The sequence below is a fragment of a genome, unplaced genomic scaffold (genome assembly GCF_019419815.1).
Source record: "Pyrus x bretschneideri cultivar Hongxiangsu unplaced genomic scaffold, Pyrus_bretschneideri_v1 Contig1, whole genome shotgun sequence".
NCBI classification, from domain to species: domain Eukaryota; kingdom Viridiplantae; phylum Streptophyta; class Magnoliopsida; order Rosales; family Rosaceae; genus Pyrus; species Pyrus x bretschneideri.
In genome coordinates this window covers 15,471,593-15,484,445 of record NW_025999390.1, presented here as the reverse complement: position 1 = coordinate 15,484,445, position 12,853 = coordinate 15,471,593, and the positions used below count along the sequence as shown (strand labels likewise).

General features: G+C 35.3%; 1 long non-coding RNA gene across 1 annotated transcript; it reads right to left on the bottom strand.

Moving 5' to 3' along the window:
• Window positions 1-10,174: 10,174 nt before the first annotated feature.
• On the bottom strand, window positions 10,175-12,301 carry LOC125471417. Its single transcript, XR_007253616.1, has 2 exons — window positions 10,951-12,301; window positions 10,175-10,438 (listed from the first exon to the last, which is right to left on the bottom strand). It is a non-coding gene; the product is annotated as an uncharacterized LOC125471417 (long non-coding RNA).
• Window positions 12,302-12,853: the final 552 nt, after the last annotated feature.

Sequence of the window (12,853 nt, the reverse complement as noted above, 5' to 3'; positions counted from 1 at the left end):
GTGAGCTAACTACATGATTCCCCATATAACTAATTTTTCACTCATGTCATTTATAAAGCTTCGTTTTGACGATATTTGACCATCCATTACTGCTATTGTTCGCTCAATTAATTGGCAGCTCCTTGAAATTGATTCGCTTAGCAAGGGAAACATGAAAAACTATGTGGAAGAACTTTGTATTCTTTGCGCAATTGATTTGTCTGATCGTCTTACCAAGTCGTCTCGTGTTACTGAAGTTTTATGGAAACCACCTTGCATGTTGTAATTCATGCGGTAAACTTAGCTTGGGAGAGGGGTTGGCGTTCCCTTTGAATTAAGTGTGATTCATCTTGAGTTGTTCTTTTCATTTATGCTTCTCATAACAGTGTTCCCTGGTGTTTAAGGGAATGTTGATTGAATTGTCGAACGTTGCTTTCTTCTATGTGCATACGAGTTACACATATTTTTCAAGAAGGGAATCAGGTGGCTGATTTTTTGGCAAATTTTGGAGTGGACCATCAAGGAGTTTATTGGCAGGACTATTGTCCTCCTTGTGCTATTGCCACATATCATCATAATCTTTCTCTTCGCCTCAATTTTCGATTTTGTTATGATGGGTTTTACCTTTTATTTGTAACTAGATTTTCTTATTTCAAGTAGTTTTCTACTTCTTGTTAGGGTTTGGCTTCAAAAAATTGTTTTTAGTAGGTATTGGCCTAGTCCACCTACTTGTATTTCATATTATTAATAAAATCTAGTAGAAAGGGGACGGGCGAGGGGTTTCTAGGTGCAATAGGCGAAGAGCTAATCTCGCCTAATCTGTCTCTACAAAATAAAAATAAAAAGAATACCACTAGACCATAGTACTAAGTGTCACCTACTACCGTTAACAACTCATGCAAATAGTATTCAATTAAGCACCAATTTTTTTGGCCTATATTATGACATAGTAGGACAGCCAATGTGGTTTGCACATCACATATAGAGAAGTGGAAGGAGAGTGCCAACGAGTCTTGGTCCCTTCGTTGATGAGCCAAAATGTCAAAACAGGGGCAATCTTGATGGATTGAAATTGGAATAATGGAAAATGGGTTCCTCACATTTAGGTTAATTTCAAATTTTATTCATCCCTTATCTTGCTTTCCAAACTAAACCAACATGATGAAATTGAGGTTCCACCATAAAACCAAATGGCAATATGGGGAGTAGCCCAAGACCATATAAGCTCATAGCAAAGCATGCCCCTCACCGATGTGGGATAAACTTTTCCTAACATCATCAAATCTCAACACGCTCCCACACGTGTGGCCGATTTTCAAGCCTACACGTGGACAACAACTGGGTGATGCATGAGCACGTGTGGCCCTTAGGCTTTTACATGAGGGACAACATGCTCTGATACCATGATGAAATTGAGGTTCCACCATAAAACCAATTAACAATATAGGAAGTAGCCCAAGACCATATAATGTTGGCGTGAGAAAACAATAATACAATAGGAATATAATTGTGTTTCCGAGTTTGGGTATAACTCACCTTTTATGTCTTTAATATTCCTTGTAGTACAAGGATTGAGTATGTATGTGTGTGTGTGTGTGTGTGTGTGTGTGTGTGTGTATGTTGCCTTCTATGAGAGAAGAATATAAAAAGAAATATATTGAAACCCTAAAATTAGTTTCATCTTGGCATCATAGCGGGTTTCATTCTATCTCTTCCTCTAAATCCTAAGTTCACCCACTATTGACTTCCATTGTTGGCTGTTGTCAGCAACCTACAACCAAAATTCAATTTTAAAGGTTTCAAAGCAAGAAACCTTTCACGCAATCCCAACCTAGAAAAAACATCGATCAAATAACTGTGGTCTCGAAACAAGAGACTCATGACAGAAAGAAAAAAACAACAACTTATAACCAAACTATAAACCTTGTTGTGCCAATGGCTAACCATCAAGTTGCCATTTCCATCGGTGCTTCTCCTGTGTCAACCAAATATGGGCTGGCTCTGGTGAAAAGTAACCAGTGCCAACAATCTGTCCAACGAGTACATGTTGGGTTGGGCGACCATAGGGCCCAAAATCCAATTAGGCAGCCAAGAAATGGCGCTGACTTCAAGAGCAAAATGGCCGTTAGCTTGCTGAGCCCACCAGCGAAAGACCATCAGAAAATAAACCCGAACCCAGTCAATATTGGCCCATAACTATCTCTTTTAAATTTGATTTCTTCCCAATAGCAATCTGACGATCCAGGTAACATAGGAACAACCTTAATAGTATCTGTTAATCTCGATACAGGTTGGACCATTGATTTCGGAACCATTGATCATGTGACTTATGATCGTACTTTATTTAACTCTACAACACCATCACCCTGGGATAGTATTGTCATTGCTAATGGAGATGTTGCCCCAGTTACAGGGACAAGCTTGATAGCACTCACTCATACTCTCTCATTATATAACTGCTTTCTTGTTCCCACACTCTCAAGCTATTTGTTATCAGTGGGACAGGTCACCGAGCAATTAAACAGTGTTGTGCAAATGTTTCCGTCTTTCTGTTTACTTCAGGATATTCAAACTCAGGAAATCATTCGGCGTGGTACTAAGAGGATAGGGTTGTATTATGTTGATGATGTTGCACAAGGCCGTGTTCATCAAGTTCAAGGTCTTGACAATGGAAAATTAAAGTTTATTCAGTTGTGGCATCGTCGGCTAGTTCATGCCTCCTTTGGTTATTTGCAAAAATTACTTCCACCATTATTTAATAATATTCCAGAGTCCTCGTTAAAATGTGATGTTTGCACATTAACTAAAAGTTATCGAGCTTCTACTACTCAGCATGGTATGCGTTGGTTTATAACATTTGTTAAAATGTGATGTTTGCACATTAACTAAAAGTTATCGAGCTTCTTATTCTCCAAGTTTGCATAAAAGAACAATTACGTTTGAGTTAATTCATTCTGATGTGTGGGGGCCATCTGCGGTTACTACTCAGCATGGTGTGCGTTGGTTTATAACATTTGTTGATGATTGCATTAGGATGACTTGGTTGTACCTTATGAAAAATAAAAGTGATGTGGGTGACATCTTCAAAGCATTTTATCACATGGTCTATACTCAATATTCATTCTCTGTTAAAGTGCTTCGAATAGACAATGGTGGTGAGTATCTTAATCAGGATCTTTCTCAGTTTTTTTATGAAAAAGAGCATTTTTCATGAACTACGTGTCATCAGACCCCACAACCAAATAAAGTTGTCGAACGAAAAAATCGACAGATCCTTGAGATTACTCGTGCCCTTCTTATTGGTAGTTGTGCACCCAAGACATATTGGGCTAAAGCAATCACTTATGCTATTTATATCATGAACCGAATGTCATATCGTGTTCTCTCTTTTAGAACCCCTTTAGCCGTGCTTGCTGATCATGTTTTGCTCCCTTCCACTATTTATCTCGAATTCCAGGTTTTTGGTTGTGTGGCATATGTTCATCTTCACAAAAATCAAAGAAGCAAGCTTGATCTATGTGTAGTGCAATGTGTGTTCTTTGGCTTTAATCCTCAACAAAAAGGCTATAGATGATATCATCCATCCACTTAACACATGTACGTCACCATGGATGTTACCTTCTCTGAAGAAGAATTATTTTTTCCTCCTAGCCATACTCCTCAAAAAGAGACAACCTCAGGTGAAGATTATGGTTGGTTCAATATTATGCCTACTATTTCTGTAAATAGCTCAAATGGGCTTTTAGACCAAATCGGCCCAGATGTTACTAACCAAACTGGCCCAGATAAAGCTAATTGTGACTGCCCTGATCGGCGTGTTGACCATGGCAGAAGGAATGGGTCAGGACCGTGTGATGCTTACCCAAGTAAGCCGCATGTTGTAACCAATAAGAATAATGACGGGTCGCATGCTGACGATGCTATCTGCAACCCAAATTATGACGTTGTTGCTGTTGTCTACCCATCTGTAACTACCAACCCAAGTGGGCCAAATAGAAATTATGGTGTTGGTCCAAGTGGGCCTTCAAGGGTGATAACTGCCCCAAATTTGAGTAATAGTTCCATTGAGTTAAAAGACAATAACAAACTCCCTCATACTCCAACAGATATTCCTAAGGTAAGTACTCTCTCGAAAATTATTTAACCACTTTATATGTTGTCTCATCGACAAAATCAAGGTAAACCACCAGACAGGTACTCTCCAGAAGGAAATGTGCGATATTCCATTTCAAACTATGTCTCTATTAATCAACTTTCATCGAAATACTGTGCATTTGTTCAGCAAATGGAAACCATCAAAATACCCACCAGAGTGGAGGAAGCTTTGAAAGATTTGAAATGGACAGAAGCAATGCAAGTTGAAATGGAAGCACTACAAAAGAATAATACATGGAGTGTGGTCCCACTTCCCAAAGGAAAGAAATCAGTGGGGTGCAAGTGGGTGTTCACTATTAAACATAAGGTAGATGGAACAATTGATAGACACAAGGCAAGGCTAGTGGCCAAAGGTCTTACCTAAACCTTTGGGTTGATTATCAGGAGACTTTTGCTCCTGTTGCAAATATGAATACCATTAGAGTTTTATTATCTCTTGCTGCGAACCATGATTGGCCTCTGAGATAGTTTGATGTTAAAAATGCTTTTCTACATAGTGATTTAGAGAAAGAGTTGTACATGGATATTCCACCAAGTTATGGAGCTGCGAACTCCAGTGGGAAAGTGTGTAGACTTCGGAAGACATTGTATGGCCCTAAACAGTCACCGATAGCGTGGTTTGGGCGGTTTACCCAAACGATGAAGAAGTATGGGTATCGACAGAGAAGCGTAGACCATACATTCTTCATCAAACACAAGGATGGCAAGGTAACTCTGGTTATCATATATGTAGATGATATGATTGTCACAGGTGATGATACAATGGAAATCGAACGTCTGCAAGGGCATTTGTCTTCTAAGTTTGAGATGAAAGATCTTGGAGGACTTAAATACTTCTTGGGAATTGAAGTGGCTAAGTCTCAGGAAGGAATATACTTATCTAAGAGAAAGTATGTATTGGATCTTTTGTCTGAAACTGGTATGTTATGGTGTAAACCAGTGGATACACCTATTGTATAGAATCATCATATAGCAATTTATCAGGATCAAGTCCCAGTGAATAGGGAAAGGTATCAAAGATTGGTAGGGCGGTTGATTTATTTGTCGCTTACAAAGGCCAGATATTGCTTACGTAGTAAGTGTGGTTAGTCAATTTATGCATGCTCCTAGTGAAGATCATATGGAAATAGTAATGCGGATTCTGAATTACTTAAAATGAGCTCCAGGAAAAGGGTTAATGTATAGAAAGCATGGGCATATGGAGGTGAAAGGGTATATAGACGCAGATTGGGTTGGAAATGTCTACGTCGGGATACTTCACATTTGTAGCTGGTAATCTTGTGACATAGAGAAGTAAGAAGCAAAATGTGGTGGCAAGGTCTTCGGCCGAGGCTGAGTACAAAGGAATGACACATGGTATTTGTGAGCTTCTATGGCTTTGGATTCTACTCACTGAGTTAGGGTTTAAACCAAAAGGTTTTATGATGTTGTACTGTGATAATCAAGTAGCACGAGAAATAGCTAACAATGCAATGCAGCATGATAGGACCAAACATGTTGCGGTGAATAAACATTTTATCAAAGAAAAGTTGGATGTTAAGTTGGTTGACATTTCGTTCGTGAAGACAAAAAAACAGTTGGCAGATATTCTAACTCATGTAGTTTCTGCAATAAGGTTTCAAGACTCACTTGACAAGTTGGGCCTATGTGATATCTGTGCACCAACTTGATGGGGAGTGTTGGCGTGAGTCATCAATAATACAATAGGAATGTAATTGTGTTTCCTAGTTTGGGTATAACTCTCCTTTTATGTCTTTAATATTCCTTGCAGTACAAGGATCGAGTATGTATGTATGTATGTATGTATGTATGTATGTATGTATGTATGTATGTATGTATGTATAAATGTATGTATGTATATATATGTTGCCTCCTATGAGAGAAGAATATAAAAAGAAATATACTGAAACCCTAAAATTAATTTCATCTTATAAGCTCATAGCAAGACATGTCCCTCACCGATGTGGGACAAACTTTTACTCACATCATCAAATCTCAACACAACAAGCCCAGATTCAAATTAAATAACCTTGATCAAATTTAGGGACTCGAATATTGTACATGAATTTATTTAATATAATTCACCCTCTAATAATTAGATATTCAAACTAATGATGAATGAGATGAATGTTTTAAATAAATGCATATGCGTATGTGTACCCTAGTCAAATTTTTAATGTAAAACGCTTTATCATTGCGCTCAAGCTTATTTATTCGAATCTCCACCACCAATATCTGTTGTATAAAGAAGGAGCAATAACCACCAAAAAACCATCAAACAAACTCCAAAGTGTAGAAAGTTTCCAAACAAAAAAAAAAAAAAAAAAAAACTAAAGTGTAGAAAATTTGATGAAGTGGTACTGTTGATGTAGCAAAGTTGAGTCAAGATTACGCAGCCCAATCCCAGTCTTGCTGGGCTTAGGAGCTTAATTATGGATTGGACAGGAAATTCACAAAACGTAAAAGCAGAGAGAGAGAGAGAGAGAGAGAGAGAGAGAGAGAGAGAGAGAGGTAAAAAGTGTTTGGGACCTTTGTGAGTTTCTTGACAAGACTTGAAGGCTGTTAAATCTTGTTATCGAAGGTCTTTTAAAAAAGTTGCTGCAATGAAATTTACCTTTTCGACCAAAAGAAAAAAGTCTTTAAAAAGTGACGAGCTAAAACCTTTTTTTTGCGACCATAGAGCAGCACTAATTGTTGTTTAAAGTTTGAACACATGCTAAATTTATGAAGCACACATAACACGTCATAACTCAATCTCTCTCTCTCCCTCTCTCTCTCACACAGATATTTGATCACAACCAAATTTTTAAGAAACAGCCTCAGTTTTTTTTAGTGTAAGTACGATATTCATATATTAAGAAGGAATACGTACAGACTATTGAGAATAGAATGCTAACAGTAGGTTTCCATAAAAATCTTGCTTGGAATTTCAACCCGAACGAAGAGAAAAAAAGATTCTCGCACCAACCATTTATAAAGTTTTTCAAACCTTCTACACAAATTGGGTTATCATTAAGGATATATGGGTATGCGATTCTACCATTTAACAAACTGTTATGAACTTGCTATACTCATTCAACGCTCTTTAACTAATCATTTTAGAATCAATGGATTTGCATACTTACTAGGAAAAAAAAATGAAGAGGCTACTTAGGTTTTTTCTGGTTAAGTATAGAATTTACATACTAATTAAAATGTATTTAGTGTTTTAATTGTAAACTAAAAAGTGCACGAAAGCTCTAGCTTCTGATATGAAATTCAGATTAAAAGTTGTTGCTTGGACAAGTAAATGAGGAAAACCTAATTATTCTAAAGCTAAAAATAGTATCTAAGAATAGGATTCGGCAAGTGTGCGAGAGCTTTCACTTTTTATGTTATTTTTAAAGTATTGATATCTACACATTTATTTTCACTTTTTATACTCTTGTTAATTGATATCATTTGATTATTTTTTATTCATTTGATTTAATAACATAAAATTGAAAGAAATGTGTTAAAAGTAAAAAAAAGAATGTAAATAGTAACACCGTCATTTTAATATGAAATAATAGTGTTAACAAAGTAAGGGAAATAAGATAAGGAATAGGACCCTATCGGATCCTATTTGTAGAGATTCAAATAATCAATCAATTGTGTTCATTCACCATATATCGTATCGTTAGAAATTATTATAAATTTTTTATTTAAAATTAAATATAAATAATATTTAACGAAAATTAATCGTACAATGTATAATGAACATATAAAATTAATTGATAGAATCTGAAAAAATCCTCTTCCAAAAGAAAAGTGGTAGAGCACAATCTTCGATGAAGCCGCTCACTACACAGACGGTCTTACCAACCTCACAAAAATATCTTGCTCTAACTTATATTTTATATCTTTAAATGGCACGATGATGATTCCACTTTTATACGAGACTTAAATTATGCGAGAACCCTATCGAGGTTGGTGACTTTGTGTATAGAATCATTACACAGGTGTCATGCTCCAACCTCACTTCCCAAACTATCGGATAACGATGGTTTGTCATTTCACTTTCGATGCCTTCCTCTACCTTCTTGTTTTTGTAGTCAGAATTAAGTTACAATAATATTTTATATTACTATTTATTTTTGTCTTATTATCTTTATAAAAAAAATAATATAAAATATTGACGTCGCTTAATCGTGACTACACAAAACAGGAGAGCACAAGAGGGCACGGGAGGGCACTGAAAGTGGGAGGGCAGACAATCCTTGTCCCTTCCTGTGCTCTCCTGTTTTGTGTGGTCACGGTTAAGCCACGTCAACATTTTATATTGTTTTTTTTTATAGAGATAATAAGACAAAAATGAATAATAATATAAAATGTTGACGTAGCTTAGCTGTAATCACACAAGCAGAAGGGCACTGAAGGGCACCGAAAGTGGAAGCGCAAACAATCCTAATCCAAAGCTGTCACATGTTTATAATGTGTGTGCGAGTATAGCATGATGAGACGAAATTACAGTACTTCTGGATAAAAAGAGAATACAAGTATTAAAAAAAAAGGGATTTTTCGAGAATCTAAAATCTAAAAATCCCTTTTGTCTATTTGCAGCATAATCGGAACACTACTACTTTATTTGAACAAACAGAATGGGCATTTGATTCTGAAGAGAGTATTTTTACCTATCATCATAATTATGTTGTATGTTTACTACAGGCTTAATTATTTGTTATCTGTCATTTCACTTAATTCTATTTAACTTTCACATTAAAGTTACATTTTTTATTTTAAAAACACTAACCAAAATTAAATTAAAAAACACGTGACAAATGATCAGTGTGTAATGGACATCTATAAAAAATTTTGGGTTGTGAGCAAAATTACCCCCGCTTCTGGATAGCTATAATGGTAGATATGGAACAATCATAAGTCGGCAGGTCACCACCGGCACAACTGCATTGGTCTGTGTGTCCAGGTATACAAATAATGTTGGAGGTTTGTCCACCTCCAATAAAACGTGATTGGTTTCTCACCTTTATAATATTGTGAGTGTGAAAGCAACCAAATTGTGTTCGTACTGAAAAAAAAAAAAAATCTTAAATTCTTCAGTAAAACATGTTTCTGAAGTTTAACTAACTATGATCACGAAATTTCATCTCATCACTTTGCAAGTGGTTTATATGTTTTTTGGAGTGAAATGATTTTTTTTTGCACTAAATTTTTTAAATGGTAGGAAGAGCAATTCAAACTAAGTGCAAAATGAAATTAACTATGATATCAAATTAACACACTCTAATTCGGATATCTACGTAGCCACTGAAATCAAGGTATGTTCGCAGACACATAAAGGGGGACGAAATTAAAACAAGTAAGTGATGTGTAACTATACAAATAAATTAAAAACTGAAGTTAAAATAGGACTGAGAGTGCACATGTATGTGATGAACCTTTAATACATACATGAAAAGAAAAACAAAGCATCTAGTTATGTACAGTGGAAGTACACTAATGTAACATATCCGAAGATCAAGATTCTAAAATATGCTAGACGCTAGTCAGGCAGCGGATTGAGACTTAGCACCTAGGCAACTAGGCGGGGTTTAGGCGGGAGCCTAACCGGATTAAGCAGATTTAAGTAAATTTATTATATATTATGTACGTAAGTGCCTATTCATACTAAAAAAAAAAAAAAACAAATAACTGTATTGTGATACATTAATTGCAAAATAAAATGACATATACATTATAAAGTATTAGAACATATTGAAAACATAGGAAATGAGTATATAATAAGTGTTCACTCAAGTACCACTAGAAGAAAAAAGCTTATCTACCACGGTGGATGCTCGTGATAAATTGCAATCTACCACAGGCATCATGCCCGTTAGTATTCTAGATGTGATGAAAAGTCTTTGTTTCTACCACGGGCTATGCCCATTGTCAAATGCAATGTAACCACGAATTATGCCCTTGGTAGATTGATAGCTAACACCACGTGCTATGGCCATTGTGGATTACAAATTGATCACGGCTAATGCCCGTTATTAAAAAAAATTCAAAATATAAAAAATAAAAAAAAATTTATTTAATAAATAAATAAATATATATATAATAAAGATATTTATTTACAAAATTGCACATTTACACAAAATCACTGAGTTATACTTTACATTCATGTACCAAAACATGTATAGACTTTGTTTCACACTCCAAAACAAAACTCAAGTCCTAGTTCCAACATTGATCCTCCAATGATATTCATCTTCCTTGCAATCGTTTCTTCAAGAAGACACACATCTCCAGCAAGCCAATCATAATTCAAATTTGCAGGTACCTGTAAATGTAGTAGTTGATATGAGTTATAAACCATCATGAATTAGAACCACCAACCACCTATGAGACACAAGGAAAAATATCAAGCTTAGAAATCAAAACTCATCACTCAAGGACATCATATACAAAAAAATTTAAATCCACAAAATCAATTACACAAAGGTGCAAGCAATCATGGTCCAAGTGAGTACATGGTGCCTGTAAAAAATAAATGATCACTAGAATTCAAGGCTCCATTTTTATTTCAAACCAACTGCCATAGATTAACTTTCTTACTAGAAGAGTATTGTGACATGAAAAACAATAGTGAAAATCTAGAAAGAGAGACACAAAGAGACCTCATGCATTAGTATCAAGCATATGAATATCAATGTGCATGCTTTCCTCTGTGTGTGTGAGAGAGCGAGAGAGGAGAGATGACAGTTTTCCATGGGGATTACATTACAGTAATTAAGCAATGGCCATTTACCATAAATATGTTCTCAGTTAGAGTAATAGCACTTAAGTCAGTACCTTCTAGCATCAAACCGTCTCCAAACTTCAATCTGCCAAACATTTAAGGAAACACTTCAATGTCCCAATTTTTATAATCTTGTCCTGTTCGATTTATGTCAAATTGTCAATCCCCTGCTTATTTTACACATATATCAAGTGAAAAAAGTGAACTTGATTAATTCATTATTGGAGACAAAAGCAATACACCACACTAGGCCGACTAACAAACACTAGCCAAAATTTAAACAAGTGTTGTTTCAGTTCATACATATAGAAGCTTCACTAACAAAACCTAGCCTCTCTGCAGATGCAGATTAAAGCCTCTACAAGATAGTATTGCCAGGTTTCTCATTGAGGCATACACATAGTACCCAATACTGGACAAAATAACCAAAAGATTAAAGTGACAAGCAAAGAGAGATAAAGTGATAAGTTTTCATTAGATTGTTAAATATAAAATCTTAACTCCATTCAAGAAGTTTTCAAGACCAAATGCACATTATTCTATCACCAACCAGATAAGAAGGTAAACCGTAACCCCTTTCTCCTTTTGAAACCAAATCAAATATCATTTACTGGATTCTACTAACCCAACATCGATCGTTAATAAGTTATAATTAGAAATATTAAAGCAATATATAGCAGATCTGTATTCAAGGAATACAAAATCGTTTCCTCTTACACTCTTTACAGCGAACTACCCAATCCTTGTTGTTCATGTGACATTGATGGCACATCAACGCACCTCCTCAACATACTTTTAAAATCCCAAAACAACAATTACATTATAAATCATCAGTGATCACAAATGACCAAAAAAAAAAAAGTCAGCTCCAATTACAAAAAATCCTCCAACAATATTAGCAATTAGTGATGAAGTAAAACATAGAAAAAACCCTAAACAACGAGAGAACTTATGGAGAATAGATAGGGTTGGAATTTGCAGAAAAATGATGAAATAACACCAAGAAAATTCGTAGAAAGAAACCCTAGGAAACTGCCATACCAGAATCAAGAGGCACAAAAAATACCAGAATCGAGATATATATAGTCTGAAACCGAGATTCCAACCTGAGAGAGAGAGAGAGAGAGAGAGACAATCCAAATCAAACTCACTGAGAGAAAGAGACAGTGAGAGGGCTGAGAGCTTGAGAGCTTGAGAGATCGTGATAGTATCGCAAAAGAGCCAAATGCAACTACAAGACCACTCAATTCATACCAAATTTATAAAGAGAGATCAGTGAATAATCTTTTGCATCCTAGAAAAAAAGAACGATGTGAAGAGAAGGATTGAGGGGATAACCAAATATAGCTCCAAGTGACTGGGAACTTGAATGACAGTTTCTTCGCTTCGTGGGTTTTTAATTAAGTTTTCTGTCCAATAAAAATATAATAACTTTTATTATATGTTAGTTGGTTTACAATTATACCATCATTGGGACTCTCTTATAGCCATAAAACTAAAAGTATATTGGGACTCTGATACCGTGCAGCACCCATTAATGGGTTAATAAATTTAAATAAAATTATACATATCAGTTTTTATGTTGTAATTATGGTAAAAATTTGATATCTTAAATTTTACATATATAGTTCTATTTTTATTTTACATGGATCTTGAATTGTAATTATCACTTTTTATTTGTTTTGGCCAAATCGCAATGAAGACAAACCAAATTTGGGTGTTCTAGGTAGTCACGAAAGCAATGGGGGTCTCCTTGCCTCCCCTCCCACGTTCTGTAGATTTTATTTATCATTATTTGTAACATTCATGTCATTTATTGATTGAAATTCTCCGCATCATTTTTAATTAGGATTATTGGATATTATCGGAATTAAAGGTTAAATAGAAGTGTAGTATTTCAAATATAATAATAAATAATAAATTATGAAAGAAATATTTTGTTGCAATCAATAATCA